The following is a 22,195-nucleotide window of genomic DNA, read 5'->3' as shown; positions in this document are numbered from 1 at the left end:
GAAGAAACCAAGACTCATGATCACAAGAAAAGAATTTCATACCTGAACTGTCACCAAACAAAGCTATCCATACTTCCTTAGCCATAGGGCAATTGTGGAGAACATGCAATGTGCTCTCAATAGCCACACCACACACAATAATGTTTTCAACAAGGGCGAGGCTCCAAAATTTACGGTTAGTATTCATCATAATTCTATCTCGCCAAGCTAACCAAAGAAAGTATTGAATGTGAGGTTGTCACTAAATTCGCCAAACAGTTTTAACAAAAGAATACTCGTTACCTTTCAATTCAATAAGAGAATCATAGGCTGATTTCATAGAGAAAATCATAGTCAAGCTTTTACTCCAAATAAGTTCATCAGGCTAGGCTAAAGTAAACTAGAGGTAGCATCTGCAACCTCTCCAAAATATCCTCCGGCAACTAATTCCTTAACAATGCTATATCCCATCCAGTAGACAACCAATAATCTCCAACACATTTACTAATTTTAAATGTAAGAAGCGCTCGATCATAAAAAGAAAAGGGGCCAAAATCCAATAATAGATCTATCCAAAAATCTTAAACCCTAAAATAGCTTAAAGGATAAGGTAAGTTGATCTCCAAGATTCTCCAATCAGCCAAATTTGATACCATTTAAAAAAAGATATTATCCAAGATAAATCATTATGATTATAAAGTCTTCAAGTCCAAGTAAAATACCAAGCTTGATCCCTAAGCAAAATGATAAGGATGATGTAAGTTGATTCATCCTTCTTTTTTACCCAAATTCAACCAGCGTCGTTTAAGAGAAGATATAAAGATCATTTGCTTATAGAGAAAACAATCATGGAGGTCCAAGTAAAAAAGCCAACAACACAAACCAACAGGCTATCCTGAAATAATGTCTAGACTTCTTTCTAAAGGGTTTTCTAGACATATGTTTGAACAAGTGAGTGAATAGACAAACAAATGAGTTGTTTAAATAAGGATAAAAAACATTAACGCTCAACATCAATGGTCCTAACAGAAACAACCAAAAGAAGTCAAAATATTTGACAACTGATACCTAAAACTAGTAAATTGATAGCTAACTAGAGAAAAAAATAAAAATAATGAAAATAATTCTTCATTCTTCCTCTCCGCCTTCATTTTCAACAATATTGAAGTTTTGCAGTTGATAAAGTGTAACACCCCTAACCTGTCTCCATCGTTAGATTAAGGTTACAGAGTATTACAATACATATCAAAACAATTAGCATTATTAAACCATTCATTTATTAATTTAAATAACAACATTCAATTCTAAATTTCATTCATAGCATAAATACATTTACGGGCCTTAAATTGAGCTTAAGGGGCCTTAAAAGTAGTTTGGAAACAATCATGGACTAACTTGAAACAAAACATAAAATTTTAGAAATAGGGGTCACACGGTCGTATGGTCAGGCCGTGTGACAGAGCCTAAACCATGTGGCTAAAGGACATGACCGTGTGACAGCCCGTGTCCTAGGCTGTGTGCACCTTAAAAAGCTTTGAAAAAGACAAATTTTCAACCAAACCTTAGATACCAAGCTAACTCAAAATCAACCATTTCCATACTTCAAAAACATATTCAAATGGGCTTAAAACATATTGAAACCTACAACTTAAGTGCCTAACCAATGTGCCCTCATTGACACCACAATTCAATTACCAAATCTATCCATATATCACACCAACTAAGTTTCATTCAAGTTCTTAAATCCATATATAAAAATCATGTCAAATTTACCATTTCATCAAATCCATTCACATTCAATCTTACCACTTTTCAAACACTTTCATAAGGTCTCTGTCAAATAGCCAAAACAACTTTACATGAACATGTACATACACAAAGCTCAAGGTACATACACAAACAAGCTCAACCAATCTTATATCAACCAAAGATGCAACACATGAAGTCATTATCCAAAACATACACATAACACACTTAATACATGCCATATAACCTAAAAGTGAACATGACAGAGACTACCAATAAGTATCTGGACAGTGTGATCTTTAGGTTGATCTGATCGCTCGATTCCACAAAACTATATCTACAAATAAATAGGAAAATGACACGAGTAAGCTATTATAGAGCTTAATAAGTTCAATGGTTGAAACAATAAACTTATTGATAACAGGTTGGATTTGTATGTTTAACGCACCCAATTTTGGTAAATTTTTGCTACTGAGCATGTAATTTTTGTTTAATTTGATCAGGTACACAATTGGAGTGTCAAAATTCGAGTTAGAAAGCAAATCAGGCTAAATTGGACCACAAGCAATAAAAGGGGGTTGAATTAAAATTTTGGAGAAATTTATGGCTGATCAGATTTTATTTGACTTTGTAAATGTAGACTTAGAAAAAATGATAAAAATAATATTTTAGTGGGTTGGTTGTTAGATGAATTAGGCTTATTTTAGTATATGGAATGTATATAAATACCATGTAAGGTGGCATTTGGAAAATACACTGAAAATTAAAGGAAATACAATTTGCTTTCTTCTCTCCTTTTACTCTTTTAACGTGTCAGTAGAAACAAAAGCATTCTACCATTTTTTTCCAATCTATTATTTTGGTTAAATTGCCTCCCATGTCCTTTATCCTTTCCACCATTCATCATTACCATTTAATTCCTTCCATAAACCAACAAAGCATGATTAATTTCATGCTTAACTAATTTCCTTTTAGCTTTAGCACGGTTATCGTCCCAACAAAAAAATTGTGAGATATGAACCCGCACTAAAAAACCTTTCAACATGGTATTCATTATCTCTTTGGTAAATGGTATAGTCACAATTGCCCCTTAAAGTTTATTCAATTTCAATTCAAAAAGCGTGCGTTGGGTTGAATTTTTTTGACATACAGTTGGGAAAACAAGACGGTCGTCTGCAAAGTTTGACTTCCCGCAAACAAATTGGCGTGTTCAATTGGAAAAAGCTAGTTGGCGATTGAGGCGATTAATTTTGAGTTGGTCTTTCTAGATCGCAAGGCTGCCGAAATCTTAAATTAAGGCACGAGTTACATGGTTAGAAATTTGGCAAAGTTTGGTTTGCAAGTCGTACCGAAACCGACTACATAAGGAAAAGTCGGTGGTTGAGGTGTCATTGATCGCTATAACCAACTTATCTTTTAGAAGGGAAATCTCTATTTTTTAAGGATCGGTTCGAGTTCGGAGTGTACTGAGGCTGAGGCTAAGCTTTAATATTTTTAATTCACCGATTTAATTTAATTCACTTAATTTTATTTTACAATCATAATTCTATTTTTTATTTATTATATTATATATTTGTTTATTTTATTTTTCTTTATCAACTAAATTCCCTATTTTTGTTTATTTTATAGCTCTGCACGCACAGGTCGAGGGCACAACAGCTACCTAGACTTAGCAATCTAGTCATGAAAATAGATAAATTAGGAATCCTAGTCCTTGTGGGATCGACCCTACTACTCTATACTATTATTTAATTAAATTAAAGAGTAAGAATCTATATTTGGTGGTTTCGACACCCATCACTTACCTTATAAACATATCAATCACACAATAATATTTAATAAACAATAATCATGTCAACTACAACCATTCAACAGGTGAGTTTTTATGTTTATACACATATTGTATAATCTGATCAATTAACTAGATCATTCAATACCAACTTATTTTATACATTCAAAAGTTCATATACACATTTATAAGATTGAATAACGAATCATATAATCATTGTAAACCTGCCCGATGAATGATATAACGGATTCAGATACGCAGTTAACCATCTAGAAGACACCAAAATGCTCAAACAAGCCAACCCAACAGATAACACACCTGAGCACCAAGTGCCAAGCCCGAAGGCTTTACATCCGTCCCTGGTAACACACTAAAATCACTGTAAATATAACATGATAGTCTGCAACAAATGCTGGACTTCGATATATTCAGTGGATAGTAATAATTCAATAATCACCATCTCATCACAAGTCAAAAACGTACCGCGTGCAATAAAATCTATTGGCATGCAAATTATATCTTATCCTACGTTCATTCGGGTCAATATAACATCTAATAACAATGTTCAAATCAATTACTTTCTCAACTCACATAAATTTATTAAAATTCAATTATATTAGAATATCCAACAATCTCAACTCGCAATTAATATAACATTTCAATTTATACAAAACTAAATCGTACGAACTTACCAAGGCTAAATTGTAGAGATAATGAAAGTCTAAGGACTATTCAATAACTTTCCATTTTCCACGGTTATCTAATTGTTCTTGATCTATAAAATAGTTTATTTCAATTATTAGCTTCAATTTAGTACATATGACTTCCTATTTATAATTTTTCACATTTACCCCAAACTTTTACATTTTATAGAATTTAATCTCGATATTAAAACGAGCTTATTTTCACAATTTCTTCATATACTCAATTTTTACCGAACTTTAACCATATATAAAAGTTCCTTAATTCTAAATTTTGTCAATAAAATCCTTCCAATTTCACATTTTATCAATTTACTCCCTAAACTCAAAACTATTCAAATTTACTTTACAAAATAATTCAAATTCCTCATTAAACTTCAAGCTTAAGCATAAACATTAAGTAAGCTTCAAAAACAACAATGATGAATTTTTAAAACTTCGACAGTTTCACAATTTATCTCCCGATTTAGCTAGATTAATCTAAAATGATCTCAAAAGTACAAAATTCATGAAAAACAGGTGACAAATGGACTTACATGCAAGGAAAAATAGCAAACCAAAGCTTCCTTCTTCTCTCCAACAATGGCATTCGGTTTCAAGCCAAAAATAAAATGAAGATGATGACAATTCTTACATTTTCTTTTGTTTAATTTTACACTAATTACAAAAATACCATTACCAACATATTTTTAATCAAATTTTATAAACCTACCGTCCACTAAATAAAGAAATGGCTTAATTGTTATATTAAACCATCCTATTTTACATAAATACTCAATTGGCACTAAAACACTAATAACAATTGACTTTTGCACTTTTTATGATTTAGTGCTTTTTATTTAATTAACTATCTAAACGCTAAAATTTCTTAACCAAATTTTAATACAACACTAATAACCTTATAAATATTAAATAATTAATAATTACGGGATGACACGTCAGAATTGCGGTCTCAAAACCACTGTCTGACACCACTAGAAAACGAGCTGTTATATAAATATTTTGAGTCTTGTTTGAAGTGACCACCCTAAGCCAATCCTTTACATTATTTTTCTTCAAGTACTTCTTTGTCAAGTAATGTACCTAAAACAACCATACACAATTTTTAAAGATGCTTATCAACTTTAAAAATCAAATGTCTCAAAGATTCAGGCAACCCATTAAAAAGGTAAAGTTATTCGAGTAATAAACAAGGTACATTACTTCATAAGATTCAATTCGAACTTTTTTTAAGATTTAAGAGATGTGGTACCATTTGGAAAAGTTTTTCTTGAAATGTTGATCTTGTTCTTGTTGCAGTATGTAGTGACGACGTCACTGACAATACTGGATTTGTCGCCAACTTTGACATTTTCCTAGAGGAACTTTCCTAATAAGGCAATCATGATATTGTCTAGGGTTAGCTTGGCACGATAGATGGTGAATGAAACTACCTTCTTTTTTCCACCCTTGGGTATCGCTATTGCCATTAGAAGGGTGGTCCGACCTAAAGGCCCACCTGAAAAGTGAGAGGGTTTGGACAAAAATGTAATGACCCGATTTTCAGTGGGTCAAAAACTACAATTCTAAAATGTCATTTTCCTACAATGTGTTCATATATATTAATATTTAATATTTATGAGACTAGTATAGAAACCTATTAAAGTTAGTCTAGTAACTTAGCTTAATCGATAGTAAATTAAGGTACAAGGGTTATGATACTAAAGTCAGTGGAGTTGAAAATTACGATTCTGAGATCCCGTTTCCATAAATTGATCTCGTAAATAATATTTATAAATATTTACTGAGTTAACCTTTTAGATATATTAAATTATGGTTAGGAAATTTCGTGTACTTAGTGTTTAATTTAAGTACGAGACTAAATTGCATAAGAGGTAAAAGTGCAATTTATAAAAGGATTATAATTAGAAATTAATAAAGGGACTAAAGTGGCAATTTAACTACTAAATTAAATTGTTTAGCCATTTAGTATATATATTATATACGGGTGACCAATTAAAAAGGAAAATGAAAATGAAAAGAAACTTTATAAAATAAAAGAAAAAGGTTTACTTAGTGGGGTGGTAAAATAGAAACAAGTTGTTTCTTCACCCTCAGACCATCGACGCACGGGGAGAAAATGTTAGGATTTTCAAAAATTCAAGCTTCAATTGGTATGCTTTAATTAGTCTGTTTCTTGTAATTTTTGCATTTTTAGAATCCTGATTTTATAAGCTACCTGGCCCATGTATTGTTTTTCAGTACTGTTAGAGATTGAGGATGTTACCATTATTGTATTCGCTAAAATGTTACAGACCGGTTTGACAAATTTTTTAGTTAAGTTTGAAAGCTATGTTGGTCCCAATTTTTAGGGATTTGATTGAATAATATACAAAGGTTGTGTATTGTTAATGTGTTCTATTTGTTTAATCCGTAGTTGACGTCAACCCGGAACCTTCGAGGAAGAAGGGAAAAGACAAGATTGAAGACGAATAGCTTGGTGATCACGGTTGGTGTTTCTATGACCCGACTATTTCAAATATTGTTACTAATTATATATACATTTATATCCATATACATATCACTTGGTTGGTGAGTTTATAAGAAGAATTAGTTCTTGAAATAATTTGGTGTAATGGTCAAATAAAATTAAAGCATGAGTTGGAAATGATTTCACACATATTTGTCGGGTCTACCGACCAGCGTAGAGCTCATTTATTATCGGTTATATCGACCAGTGCTAGGCACACATATTTGTTGGTTTTACCGACCAGCACAGGGCGCACTTATTGTCAGTTATACCGACTAGTTTTGGGTACACATATTTGTCGATTTTACCAACCAACGCACTGCACATTTTATTTTCGGTTACACCGATCAGTGCTAGGTACACATATTTTTCAGTTTTACCGACCAGCACAGGGCGCATTTATTTTCGGTTATATCGACCAGTGCTGGGCACACATATTTTTCAGTCCTACCAACCAGCGCCAGGCGCAATTCATTAATACGGATTTATTCGTCAGGCATTGGGTGCCGAATTTAGAGTGTTAATTGGAACCGTATACATGGCTAAAGTTGAGTTACGTTAATGAGGAAAATAAAGAGATGGACTAGAAATAGGGATAGAAATGAGTTTGATGAATGGTATTAAATGGAACGTAGATTTGTTGATTATTCTGCAATATAACTTGGTTTCATATCATAAGAATATATTTAATTTCTTATCTAGTAAATGACTCCAATTTCTGCTATGTGTACAGATTAGGTACTCTTTTGTTAGATTGTCAGTTCAACATCCAACAGCAATCTAGGACTCAATGTTGGTGGTTTGTTTCTTTTTGGTCTTGGCATGTACCTAGATGGTTTAAGGTCTTTTGTTTAGTTATCCCTTTTGTAACGATGTAACCATGCATATTGATAAATGAATGTGATCATTTTGTAACGTAAAAAATGTGTTGATGTGCCAATTGTGGCATATTGGTTAGATTTAGGATAGATGATTTTGGCATGCTTCTAGTGTCCTTGGAACTGTCATAAACCATGTGAAATCTAATTTCTTTTGTAGGGGTTTTTCGTAAAATAAGTAGAAATGTTGTCAAATTTAAAAAAATAATTTTATTACTACACTACCATTTCAATAAATTGAAATAGTAAAATAGGCTGTTATGGCATTTGAAGGTGGCATTTTATATTCGGATCCTCTAACTGGGTTGAATATAAGGTGTCACAAAAAATATAGGCCCGAAAAATGGGTTTGGACAAAAAATAAGGCCAGTTTTAAAAAAAACGGGTTGGGCCTCGGGTAAGACATTTTTGGCACGGGCCAAACTCGAATTCACAAAAGGACAAAAAATCTGCTATTTTTTTGTTTGTTTTCTCCCTATTTTGCTACCATTTCACTATTATGTTACTACTAATTTGTTGTTATTGTTTGGATATTGTATAACACTTGTTTTATTGTTAGTTTTGCTATTATTTTAGAGGCACTTGCTTGTTAAGTTACATCTATCTTAGTGTTATTTAAGTATACAAATTTTTGAAAATTTATTTTCAATTTGTTGGGAAATATTTATTTTAATGTTTCTAGTATTTTCTATGTATTATATATTATATAAAAAATAATATAAAAAATTTAATACGAGCGGGTCGGGCCTGGGTTTTAGCATTTTTATCTGGGTCGAGCTTGGGAAAAATTTTAAGCCCATTTTTCAGGCCAAGCCCGGGCCTAGGAAACAGGCCTAAATTTTTTGTTGGGTCGGGGCCCATGAGCACCTCTAATTGCCATGCAGGGGAAACACTAGAAAATTTTTTAGGGGGCTGAAATTAAATTCTAATTTTTACGACAGCAAAAATGCAATTTCACCATTTTAATAGCCTATATCTTTATAATTTTTAAAGGATTAAATCAATTTTTTTATATTTTTAGGGGGTCAAAGTGCAGTTTTACCTTTATTAATTTAAAATTTTAAAAATTTTAAAGAATCTAAATGAAAAAATTTTCATTTTAGGGGAGACTGAAGCCCCTACCAACCTCATTAGTTTCGCCCTTGTTGCCATATGAGTCATACTCGAGCTAACTAGAGTGTTTTTCAATGAGTTAAATTGATGATAACAAATGAGGAAAAGAATAAAAACAGAAAGGGATGAAAGGATAGAAAAAGTACATTGGTTGATGATGATGATGATAATAATAATAATAATAATAATAATAATAATAATAATAATAGGTGAAGTTGGGATTGCTTTGAGGTTCAACAAAAAATAAAGGTTTTAGTTTAGGGTTGATTTTTTGGTCTTTTGGGCTTTAACACATAAGAGAATGAAATCAAGGACGACAAAAAGAGGCAAAAGGGCCTTGACCACCTAAAATGATAAAAAAAATTAGCCCTTTTAAAAATTTGAATTTTTAAGTTAATATAATGATTAAATTGCATCTTGACCTCTTAAGATGGTAAATTTCTTTTGTAATCCCTTTAAACATTATAAAATAATATGTTAATATAATGATGAAATCATATTTTAACCCCTTTAAAAAATATAATTTAATCTTTACCCTTAAAATAAATTTTTAGCAATGCAATCCCATGACTTAACAATAAAGCAAATCTAAGTTCTTAAAATATTAAGAAACGGTAAAACTGTGGATCAAATTGTAATCACGACTGAAAATGTCTTCTCTGGAAATTGGTAGTGTTTTTGAATCTAGGTCGGTCGTCGATCAGGAAACGAAAAAAGTCAGATTTAAGGAAGACAACAGCACTGCAGATGTCGAAATGATAGAGGATGTAGTCTCGCCGTCAAAGGACTTGGTTTCACCAGCAAAGATCACTTGGAAGTAGAGGTGCTCATGGTCAAGCATGACTGACCGACGACGGGCGATGGCCCGACCCCTGACGGGCCGCCCAAATATGGGAGGGTTTAGGTAAAATATAGGCCGAAATATGGGCTTGGCAAAAAATGAGGCCGTTTGGACCTCGGGCACCACATTTTAGCTCGAGCCCGCCCGACCCGCCCGATATAATAAATATATTTATTTTTAATTTTTTAATTTTAAAATATTTTTAAAATACTTTTTATTATTTTAAATTTTAAAATATTTTAAAATACTTTTTAAATTTTTTAATTTTAAAATATTTTAAAATATTTTAAAATACTTTTTTTAATTTTTAAAATAGTTTTTAGGTATTTATTAAAAAATGGGCCGGGCCGGGCTTATGATTTTTTCCTGAGGCGGGCCTGGGCAAAATTTCAGGCCCATATTTTGGGCTGGGCCAAAATTTTTTTATGGGCCCGACCCGAACCCGGCCCGGCCTGGCTCATGAGCACATCTACTTGGAAGTAGATGCTTATTGGGAAAGGGGATCACAATCAAGGTGAAAGGCCTCAATCTACTGGTAAGGATAATGAGGGAGAAATTAAATTTCTGGAATACAACGTTAAAAAAACTATTGTTAATGGCATTCCGTCGATAGAATTTTCAAAACGTATTCAATAGATCCTTTTAAAGGATATGGAGACTACGGTGGTGTTGAAATTTTTGGGTAGGAATATTAGTTACATAGCCCTGTTCAACCGGATTAGTAGCTTACGGCGACCATCTAGGCCGTTCAATCTTATGGATATAGAGATGGCTATTTCTTAGCCAAATTTCATAGTATTGAGGATTATAATAAGGCCCTTTCGCAAGGGCCCTAGATCATATATGGCCAATATCTCACTGTTCAACCATGGACAAAGTATTTCAATCCTATGAAACCTTACTCGAGTATGGTGTTAGCTTGGATTAGATTACCGAGACTCCCGAATTTCATGTATAAACGGAGAATCCTGGAAGCTATTAGAGGTTTGGTGGGAAATATGGTCAAGCTTGACCTTAATACTGACAGCAAAACAAGATGTCGTTTTGATAGAATGGATGTTTTTGTTGATCTTAATAAAGCCATTATATCCCAAGTTATGGTGAATGGAGAACTGCAAAATGTTGAGTATGAAGCTTTACTGACCATCTACTTTTCTTGTGGAAAATATGGTCAAGTATGAAGGTGTGTCTGCGTGATTCTGGGGAAAGAAGAAAATAGGTGTGAATGTTAAGGGACAGAACCGAATGGCTTTAATAATGAGACAGATGGGTCAATTGAGCTTGTTATTGGTAATTTGAGCCAGGTTTTGGGTGAGAAAGATCCATATTTTGTTGTTAATGATGCAAGCATTAATGCTTTTCTTGTGAACCCAAAGAGGTCGGCCACAAAGGTTAACAATGATGGGTTAGAAAAAGGAAACAGTGTTGACTTGGGCTTGCAGGCTGTGTGGCAAATTGCTAAGGACCTTATGATCTGACAAACTAGGAAAGGTGGTCCACAGATGGGTCCACTCAGTCTAAGAGCCAAACATTTAATGGGGATGGATCTTTCTAGGAGACACGTGGGCACAGCACTGAAACAGAATTAAATAAGAACATTTTTGGCGCTAGTAAACAATTGGATTTTTCCAGTACAGATTCAGTTGAAATTGTTAACTCCTTAATTGATTCTAATTTAACTACTTCTCATTACAATCCCACTTTTGAATGTTCGAAAAGGATTATGATTAAATTAAATGATAAATTGTCATTTTTAATAATAGGATGGCTTTTGATAAAAGACAAAATATTGGAAGCGATATTAAAGTTGGAGGTAGTCCAAAAAGTCATGGATCTTTTGAGAATGTTGGAAGAAACCGTAATGGAAAAAAAATTAAAAAAGACTATTCGTAATCATGAGAATAGTTTTAAGTCCGTTGGGAATGCTCGGGTTACATTGTCTAATTCTATGAATACCTTGATTGGATCAATTTGACAAATAAAATATTAAAGGATCAGAAGCCCCAGTAGGAGTATAGAATCTTGAGCACTTGGGCTCAAACTAGTAAGTTGGTCTCCTTTTTTCTTTATTTATTAATTATGAACTTAACGGTCTTTTTATGGAATTGCTAAGGATGTGTAAGTTCAAAGTTTATTCGCTCTTTTCGTCAGTACAACAGATAGCATAATCCTGATATTGTTAGCTTGCTAGAAACAAGAGTAAGTGGTTTTAAAGTGGGTAATATTATTTCTAATTTGGGTTTCAGTGTTCTCAAGGTAGGCTATTGGATTCTCTAAAGGCATCTGGGTGGGATGGAAGGAACAACTTTCCATTGAGGTTTTATGTAATAATTCTCAATTTATTTGTATACGAGTTCTTAGAACTGATCTTGTTTTACCTATTATCATTGTTTTTGTGTATGGTAGTCCCGATAGACAGAAAATGAGGAAACTTTGGGTGGAACTTCATTTTGTCATTCCTACAGATGATACTCCTTGGATGGTTATTGGTGATTTTAATGCTTTACTTTATTCGAGTGAAAAGAAAGGAGGGAGAACTATTGGGAAAGGATGCCCTCTCTTTAATGATTTTCTTGAAGTGTCTAATTTGCAGGATTTAGGTTTCAAGGGGCCTCCATTCACTTCGTATCGTGGTGGGCTTTCTAAGAGATTGAATAGAGCTATTAGAAATGATTCTTGGTTAAGAAATTTTCTAAATTACTCAGTCATTCATCTCCCGAGAATCAAGTCGGATCACAGACCTCTGTTTTTATCACTTAATCCGAAAGTTATCTTGCCCAAAGGTCGTCCCTTCACGTTCATTGCTAGATGGGTAGAGCATCTTAATTTATTGGATTTCATGAAAGAAAAGTGGAGTTTTAAAGGTAACATGATTGATTCCCTGAACAGTTTTACCGATAATATTAAAGTTTGGAATAATTCTATTTATGGTATTATTGGAGTCCGAAAGAAGTATTTGATGTAGAGGTTATATAATATCCAAAAGGCCCTAGATAGATGTTATTCTGTGAATTTAGATATGGTGGAAACTCAGATTTGGGAAGAGTTGGAATGCGTCCTTCATGAGCTTCTGTGGAAATAAAAAGCTAGGTGCGGCACGGTTCAGAGAAAGAATCGTAATAAAATTTCAGCTTTAAAGAATGATGAGGGTGAATGGATTTTTGCGGATGAGTAGCTCCAAACTGAAACTGTTAGGTTTTTTCAAAATTTGTATAAGGAGGTATCGATTCGTATGAAAGCGTTACCCCCTAGCTCCTTTCCAAAGCTTAGTTGTGATGATGAGGTTTTCTTGAGGACAGTTGTTCTTGATGAAGAGATAAAATTGGCTATGTTTGATATGGCATCTCTAAAAGCACTTGGGAGCGATGGTTTTCACGCTCTTTTCTTTCAAAGTCAATGAGAGTTGGTTGGTAGAGCTATTTGTAATTGGGTTAGGAAAATTTTTGATGGTGAGCCAATTGATAATTATCTTAATAATACTCTTCTGGTGCTTATCCCTAAGGTCCAAAATCCTGAGGGGTTTGCACAATTCCGTCCAATAAGCTTGTGTTCAGTTCTTTACAAGCTGGTTATAAAGATTATTGCTAACAGGTTTAAAATGGTTTTTCCAAGAATCATAGGTCAAGAGCAAGCTGATTTTATTACTGGGAGGAACATTACGGATAACATTATTGTGGCCCAAAAGATTATCCATTCTATGTGGAGCAAGCATAAAAGCTATTAAGATCGACTTGGAAAAAGCCTATGATCGAGTGAGCTGGGACTTTATTGACGCCTCCCTTCAAGTGAAAAATATTATCGATTTCCTTAGAAAAGTCATTACGTCTGCTATCACAAGTTCTACCATGCAAATTCTCTGGAACAGGGTTCCCCCTCAAAAGTTTAGACCAGTTAGAAGTATCAAATAGGGGTGCCCCCTCTCTCCATATCTCTTTGTTCTTTGTATGGATTGGTTGGGTCAGAGCATCAGTTCTTTTATAAGTTCAGGCGTTTGGTCCCATTCGACTGTCCAGGTATGGTCCTAACCTTTCTCATATATTTTTTGCTGACGATCTTATTATTTTTGGAAAAGTTGATATCAGACAAGCTAGGCTTATAAAGGATTTGTTGGATAACTTTTGTGGTTACTCTAGACATCTGGTGAATGCTCAAAAGATGAAATTTTCTTTTCTAATAGTGTGGATGAAAATCTAGTGGGACATCTTTGTGTTATACTTGGTTTCTGTAGAGTCTTGAATCTGGGTTCGTATTTGGGGTTCCTCTCTTTTATGATAGGGTTATTTTCGGTTCACTAAAATTTGTTGTGGAAAAAGTCAAATCGAGGCTACAAAGTTGGGATGCAAGGCAATTGTCTTTAGCCGACAGGGCTACATTAGCTCAATCAGTTCTTCTTACAATCCTTACCTACTTTATGCAATTCTTAAAGATCCCGCAAAAGATTTGTGATGAGATTGAGAGCATTGTCAGACAATTTATATAGGGATCATCTGGAGGAAGTAAAAAAATGGCCCTTGTTAATTGGAATTCGATGCGTCAACCGAAGAGTTGTGGTGGGCTTAGGATACGTCAGTTGAAAGATCAAAACTCCTTATTTCTATTAAAGTTGGGCTTTAATATTCTAACGAAACCAGAGGTTTTATGAGTGTGGGTTTTGCGTGCAAAGTATGGTGTTAAGAAAGATCTTCCACTTAGTTTTCTTCATAGTAATTGCTCTTTTCTCTAAAGAGCTCTTTCTAGGATATGGCCTCTACTCAGAGAAAACATTTTCTGGTCTGTGAGAGATGGTAATACTGTTAGATGTTGGAGGGACAGTTGATTTTAGAGGTTGAACCTTTAGTGAATTTAATTCCAACTCACACTAACTTTGTTGTTGATTATCGTCTTAAGGATATGGTTACTAAGGAAGGTTTCTGAAATCTTGACCTTTTTCAAATGTGGTTATTGAATGATTTAATTAGGTGTATTACTAGCATCCCTCCTCTGCATCCTTCAATAGGTCCAAACAGAATCGCTTGGAAAGGAACCTCATTAGGATGCTTCTCTATTAAAAGTGCCTATTGTAAGGTTAAGGAGCATTCGTGGAATCCTTTGGAAGAAGCTTGGAAATTTCCTTGGAAGGTTGAGGGACCTCAAAGGGTCCGAGTTTTCCTTTGGTTGATCCTCAAACAGAGGTTGATTACTTAAGCAAAAAGGCTTAGGTGTGGTGTGAGTAATGATGCAAGGTGCACAGTTTGTGGTCATGGATTTGAAAATGTGCTTCACACTAAAAGGGATTGCGACGCAGCGAATAAGGTATGGTACCGAATCATTCCTCCTAATAAATTAACTACTTTTTTTTCAAGTAATTTGCAGGAGTGGCTTGAGGCAAATCTAAAAAACCGAATTATTATTGATTAGGGGAAGGCTGCTTGGCCTTGTTTTTTAGGCCTTCTTGCTTGGCGTATTTTGAAAAACCGACATATCCATATATTCTAAGGAGTGCCATGGAGTATTAAGGAGATTATCAAAGGTGCTTACAGTTGGGCTAAACATTATGGTTCTATTCGTAAGAGAGAGAGAATTGGTAGACATACTTTAAGGGAGGACTTTGTAGGAACTAGAAAGTGGATTTGCATTAGGTTTGATGGAGCTGTTAAAGTGAATACCGGATTCGCTTCGATAGGTGGAGTTCTAAGAGACCAAAATGGTGATTGGATCCTTGGTTTTAATTGCAGAGTGGGGATCTGTTCTGTTTATGAAGCTAAATTGTGGGGCATCATTGACGGTGTTAATTGGCACAAGGAAGCTTTCATGACAGATTATTGATTAAAACCGATAATACGGAAGTCATTGGGGACATTAAGGAAGCTTTTTTGAAGGGGTCAAATTCTGCTTTAATAAGGCGCATCACTTATCTCTTACGGAAGGAGACATTCTGGTCCATTGATTATGACCCTAGAAAAGATAATATGGAAGCTGATCAAATTTCTAAGTTGACATTTGTTAAAGAGAAAAGCTTACAATTATATTGACTTAGCTTTATCCCTAATGAAATGAATGAAGAGCAAAAATAAGGGATTCTTTCACATGATTCAAAGTAAAGTCACCAACTATGACCCAATTAGTGTTATATGGCCCAAAAATATATTTTAAAATTTATTTGGTACCTTATGGATGTAGGTTTTAGACTTTGTAAGTAAGATTTTCATATATAATTGCTATAAATGTGACAATCTAATATTACCTTTTTTTTTCTCAATAGCTAGGGTGATAATTGATAAACCCTATTTTTTGTTTTGCACATGTCGTAATGCTTAAATGGGATAGGTATATATAGTTCATACAGTTTGGTAAACTGTTCTAAAAATAGAATCTAAGCTCTTTGCTTCAATTTTATTATTTTTGCAAATTTTATTATCGTTTTTATATATAAGTCGTGGATTTAGTTTTTATAATTTAATTTAATTATTTTGATGGTCATTAAAATCAATTGTTTTCAAAATCTTATTCTACAAACAAAATATCACATATCTAATATTATGTTAGCTTGATATTTCCATGCAAATTCTCGAAGTCATGTTATTTTAGTCAATGAATTTAATGACTATCGTTTTAAGTAATGATTGAAATTCCAAAATCTAAAAAATATAAAATTAAAAGTGATCAAATTAGAAAATAAATTCACTACTTATGTATGGTACATGACTAATAGCATAATTCGATCTATCTACTTGTTATTATTTGATTTGAAATTAAAATTTGAAAATTTGAAAATTTGAAAAATATATAAATTAAAAATAATTAAATTAATATATAAAGACTGATAATAGAGAAAGAGGAAGAATGGTCCTATGTCACATTGCGATGGCCTTTTTGGTGGGTGTTGAAAGGGTAAGAGTTAAGAAAGAGGGGGATTGGTCAATTATGGATCCACCAAACCTTGTCAAACTAACACTACACCAAAATATACTTTTAGCGGCATATTTTGTGGCGTTTGCATGACAAATGCCGCTAAAAATCGAGTATTAGCGGCGCAGTGAACTAAACGCCGTAAAAGAACATCATTAGCGGCGTTCACAACCACGCGCCGCAAATCTCCTATCCAAAACGCAACGTTTTCGTCTTTATGTATGCAAGAATTAGTGGCGCTTCAAAAAACACGCCACTAAAGTGTCTTAGCGGTGTTTTACAACAACGCGCCGTAATTTCTCCTAACCAAAACGCATCGTTTTTAGTGCTGATGTATCCTAGAATTAGTGGTGCTTCTAAAAAAACGCCGCGAAAGCGTCTTTGCGGCGTTTTGCGATATGCGCCGCAAAATATCTTAACCAAAACGCATCGTTTTTGGTGTTGATGTATCCTAGATTTAGTGGCGCTTTGTGATATGCGCCGCTAAAGCACCGTATTAGCGGCGTTTCGTAGAAAGCGCCACAAAATATCTTTACTAAAACGCGTAGTTTTAATTTTGATGTATACTTATATTAGTGGCGCTTACTAGAAAACGCTGTTAAAGAATAGCTTTAGCAGCGCTTGATCCAAAGTGCCGCAACGTATCTTAACAAAACGCAGTGTTTGGTCTTAAGCTATGTTACATTTAGTGGCGCTTATAGGAAAATGCCGCAAAAAATCTGAACCAAAACGCATCATTTTGGTCTCGATGTATACTTCAATTAGTGGCGCTGACGTTAAAACACCGCAAAAATATCTTAGGTAAAACGTGTAGTTTTAATTTTGATTATATTAGTGGCGCTTACTAGAAAACACCGTTAAAGAATAGCTTTAGCGGCGCTTGAGCCAAAGCGCCGCAACGTATCTTAACAAAACGCAGTGTTTGGTCTTAAGCTATGTTACATTTAGTGGCGCTTATAGGAAAACGCCGCAAAATATCTGAACCAAAACGCACCGTTTTGGTCTCGATGTATACTTCAATTAGTGGCGCTGACGTTAAAACGCCGCAAAAATATCTTAACTAAAACGCGTAGTTTTAATTTTGATGTATACTTATATTAGTGGCGCTTACTAGAAAACGCCGTTAAAGAATAGCTTTAGCGGCACTTGATCCAAAGCGCCGCAACGTATCTTAACAAAACGCAGTGTTTTGTCTTAAGCTATGTTACATTTAGTGGCGCTTATAGGAAAACGCCGCAAAATATCTGAACCAAAACGCACCGTTTTGGTCTCGATGTATACTTCAATTAGTGGCGCTGACGTTAAAACGCTGCAAAAAAGCAAAATACCTTAAACAAAACGCAGCGTTTTTGTCGTTATGTATACTAAAATTAGTGGCGCTTTCCTGAAAGCGCCGCAAAATATGTTAACAGTAATTTGGTCTTAACCATGCATTATATAATGTAGGTTATTATATATTTAGTTTATCATATTTGGTTTAAGTTTAGGTTATTAGAGTTCATTATATAATGTTTAATATTTTTAGATTATAGTTTAGGGTTTAAGGTCTACGATGTAGGTTTAGTGTTTTTGGTTTAGGATTTGAGAGTTTGATAATTAAAGTTCAGTTATTATTATAAGTTAAAAAGTTTATCGTATATAGTTTAGGGTTTTAAGGTTAATCATTGTATAAAGTTTATTATTTTGTGAATATTAGAGTTTTGAGTTTAGGGTTTATGATGTAGTTTTGGTGTCTTGAGTTTAGGGTTAGTAGTTTGGGATTTAAGTTTTAGGGTTTGGGATTAATTAGTATTTTAGGGCTTGATGCTTCTGGTTAACGGTTTGTTGTTTATAATTTAAGGCTTACAATACATGGTTTTGAGTGTAAGGTTACGGGTTTAGAGTGTAAGGTTTGTAGTTTAGGGTTTAAGAGTTTAAAGTTTAAAGGTTACGGGTTTAAAGTTTGAAGGTTACGGGTTAAAGTTAGGGGCCTATGGTTTACGGTTTAAATTTCTTTTTTCCACATTTAAGGGATATGCTAAAAACATTGGAAAATATATGTTAAAAATAGAAAAAAAGTGAAATAGTATTATTTTAAATAATTTGAAAATAAGTTTAACCAGTAGTGGCGTTTTGCGTGAAAATTCCACAAATATTTATTGAAAGATAGCAAAATTGTGTCGTTTTGTCTGATTTTTTAGTGGCATTTTAGTAAAAACGCCGCAAAAGGAGTTATGTTAGTGGCGTTTTTTCAGAAAACGCCACAATTTTGGTATTAGCCTCTATTAAACGTTGTCGTTTTTACGTAATATTTCAGTGGCGTTTTATTATAAACGCCGCAATTATGTTATAAGTGTTTCCTAAACGTTGTCGTTTTGTATCTTTGAAATTTTAATGCGTTAGTGGCGCTATTTATAAACGCCGCAAATTTATACTGAACTAACGTAAACAGCGTCGTTTTTGTCGCGCAGAATTTCCTTAGTTCACTCCCTCTTTGATTTCCCCAAATTCATTCCCTAATTTCCCATTTCGTATTCCCCCCAATTCCCCGATTTCATTTCCCCCCAATTCCTATTTCCCCAGTTTCCCCGATTTAATTTCCTAAATCCCCAAATTCCCAAATCCCCTGTCATTGCGATCGGCTCCACTCCGCTCGGTCGCTTCTATAACCCTTTCATGATCGTCTACTTCTTCTATTAGGTGTTTCTTCTATTCGGTTAAGGTTATATTTCTTGGATTAAAGCCCATTATTCCGTAATATTTGTTACCTTGTTGAATCGGGTGCATGTTTTCGATATTAATATTTTGGATTATTTTGTTCAAGGTCACGAGCAACTATTCTAGTGGAGGATTAAGGCTTGGGGAGTTGTTCATCTTTGCAAGGGTAAGTTCTTGATTTGGGGTTCAAATTTTGATTTATGTTAAACTATTGAATTCATAGACAAAAGATTAGGGATTTTAATTTTGCTTTAAACTTGGCAATCGGCAATTGCATCCGGGTATTTAAATCAATCTGCGTATTTTATAGATTGGGTGTTCTCGTATTTGTTAGATTTTTTTTTTGATTTGATATTGGTTGGTGATTATATAACTGTTCTCGTAATTTATAATTTTGCTTTAAACATGTCCAGGTAATGAAGATGATTTTAAGTTGAAATTTATTAGGCCATGTTGTTTTTAGTCGATTTTAACCGAAAATATATCATCTTTGTTTGTTTGTTAAAATTGTTTTTCCGGCTGATTCTTATTGCAATTTGTGATTATATAAGTGATACATTAGTAAAAAACCTAAAATTTAATTAGCCGATTGAAAATGGGTCAATGTATTCTAGAATCTGTGTTACCAATTACTATCTATTCGGTTTGTGGTTTGTAAACTATGAATTCGGTTTATAAACTACTCATTTATGGTTTGTAATCTGATTCATTTATGAATTCAGTTTTAATTATTTGAAATGAAATATTTTAATTAATTGGTAACAATTTGCAATGCTTAGAAAATGAACACATAATTGTCATAGTCCATCTAGCATGTTAATATTTTCCAGCAGCAACTTTGAAAGGAATATGATTTGGACCGTTCGTGCAAAAAACGAAATCATTCGTGCCAAAAACGCAGTAAATTTAGATTCTTTTTATATATTACATATATTAATATGGATATATAACCTATATTTCAATTTTTTGTAATGATAACATTTTCTAAATAATTATAAATATTGTTTTAATATCTATATAAGTTTTCTAAATTTATAAGGTTTCTATATTAGTATTAAATTTATTACTATTAAATTTATAAATAATTATAAATATTGTTTTAATATCTATATTACTATTATAAATATTGTTTTAATATAACCTATAAAATTTAAAAGTTTTCTAAATAATTATAAATATTGTTTAAATATTAAATTTATTAGTATTAAATTTTAAGTTTTCTAAATAATTATATATAAGCTTATATATCGTACATAATACATAACTACATAACAAACATAATAAAGAACTTACATAATAACACATACCGTATATAAATTAAATAAGTTACATGATACACCAAAAAAAAACTTACATAACTTAGATAATATCCTACATAATAAATTACATAATAATACATACTTACACAAATTAAATAAGTTACATAATACACAAATTACATAACTTACATAATACATAATTTACATAATACACAATGACATAACTTACATAATACATATTTTACATAACTTACATAAGACATAACTTACATAAGTTTCATAATACACAACTGACATAACTTACATAATACACAACTTACATAAGTTTCATAATACACAACTTACACAGCTTACATAACTTATACAACTTACATAACTTACATAATAAATAACTTATTCCTAAATCCTAAACCCGTGCAATTTATTGTCAATGTCAGACTTCAAGAATTAAGAAATGGATCGTTCTTGGATGAATTTGTCAAGGGTAAGCAACGACTATCGAAATGGAGTACAGACGTTTTTGAATTTTGCATTTCAATATGCAAGCCAAGAGAACATGATTCTTTGCCCTTGTAAAAATTGTGTCAACATAAACTGGCATTATCGTGAGGTTGTTTATGAGCATCTAATTGTTGATGGGTTTGTTCGGGGTTATAAACAATGGTTATTTCATGGAGAATGCCCGCCTAGTACTTCCTCTTCAAGGATGGATGTAACCTATCCTGATACTGCTTACAATCAGTCTGATAGAGGGGATGACATGGAAGGTATGTTGCGGGATGCATTTAATATGCACAGTCATGGTGTCTGATGTTCCAATGGACTTTGTGGCCTCTGATGATTGTAATATTGGTGGAAATGCTTGTACCGAACAGGGAAGTAGTGTGCGTCATGAAGAGCCGAATGGAGAAGCGGCGAAGTTCTACGCGCTACTTAATGACATGAACGAAGAGCTATATGAGGGATCAAAATTTTCAAAAATGTCCTTTTGTGTTCGTCTTTTTCAATTAAAGTGTTTGGGAGGGTGGACCGGAAACTCGTTGACAATGCTATTAGAGTTTTTGAAAGAAATGTTTCCGTTTGCAAAAATCCCTCAGTCATGCAAAGATATGAAGAAAATGATAAAAGATTTAGGCCTTGGGTACAACAAAATCCATAGTTGCCCAAATGACTGCATGTTGTATTGGGGCGATCGGAAAAACCAACAGTGCTGTCATGTATGCGGCCAATCCCGTTGGATAAATAGAAACACAGAAGATGGGAACGACGATGAAAATGATGCACAGTCGAGGAAGAAGACAGTTAAGATTTTACGGTATTTTCCGTTGATACCAAGGCTTCAAAGGCTTTTCATGTCGTCGAAGACGGCGGAGTCAATGACGTGGCACCATGATGGACGAACCGATGATGGATTACTAAGGCATCCGGCAGATTCTTTAGCTTAGAAAGCATTTGACAATAAATGTCCAAGCTTTGCAAGCGATCCTAGGAGTGTGAGGCTTGGGCTAGCATCTGATGGATTTAATCTTTTCAAGATCATGAGCACTGCCTACAGTACTTGGCCAGTAGTGCTTGTTCCTTACAATCTGCCTCCGTGGATTTGCATGAAGCAATCTTCCCTTATCTTATCTATGATTATCCCTGGAGAGAAAGGGCCCGGGAATGATATCGACATTTATTTACAGCCACTTATTGAAGAGTTAAAACAATTATGGGCTGGTGTTGAGACATACGATGTGCTGAGAAAGGAGAACTTTAATTTACGTGCAGCTTTGATGTGGACCATTAATGACTT

Source organism: Gossypium raimondii, chromosome 8 (assembly GCF_025698545.1).
Source record: "Gossypium raimondii isolate GPD5lz chromosome 8, ASM2569854v1, whole genome shotgun sequence".
NCBI classification, from domain to species: Eukaryota; Viridiplantae; Streptophyta; class Magnoliopsida; order Malvales; family Malvaceae; genus Gossypium; species Gossypium raimondii.
Note: the sequence above shows the minus strand (reverse complement) of the source record.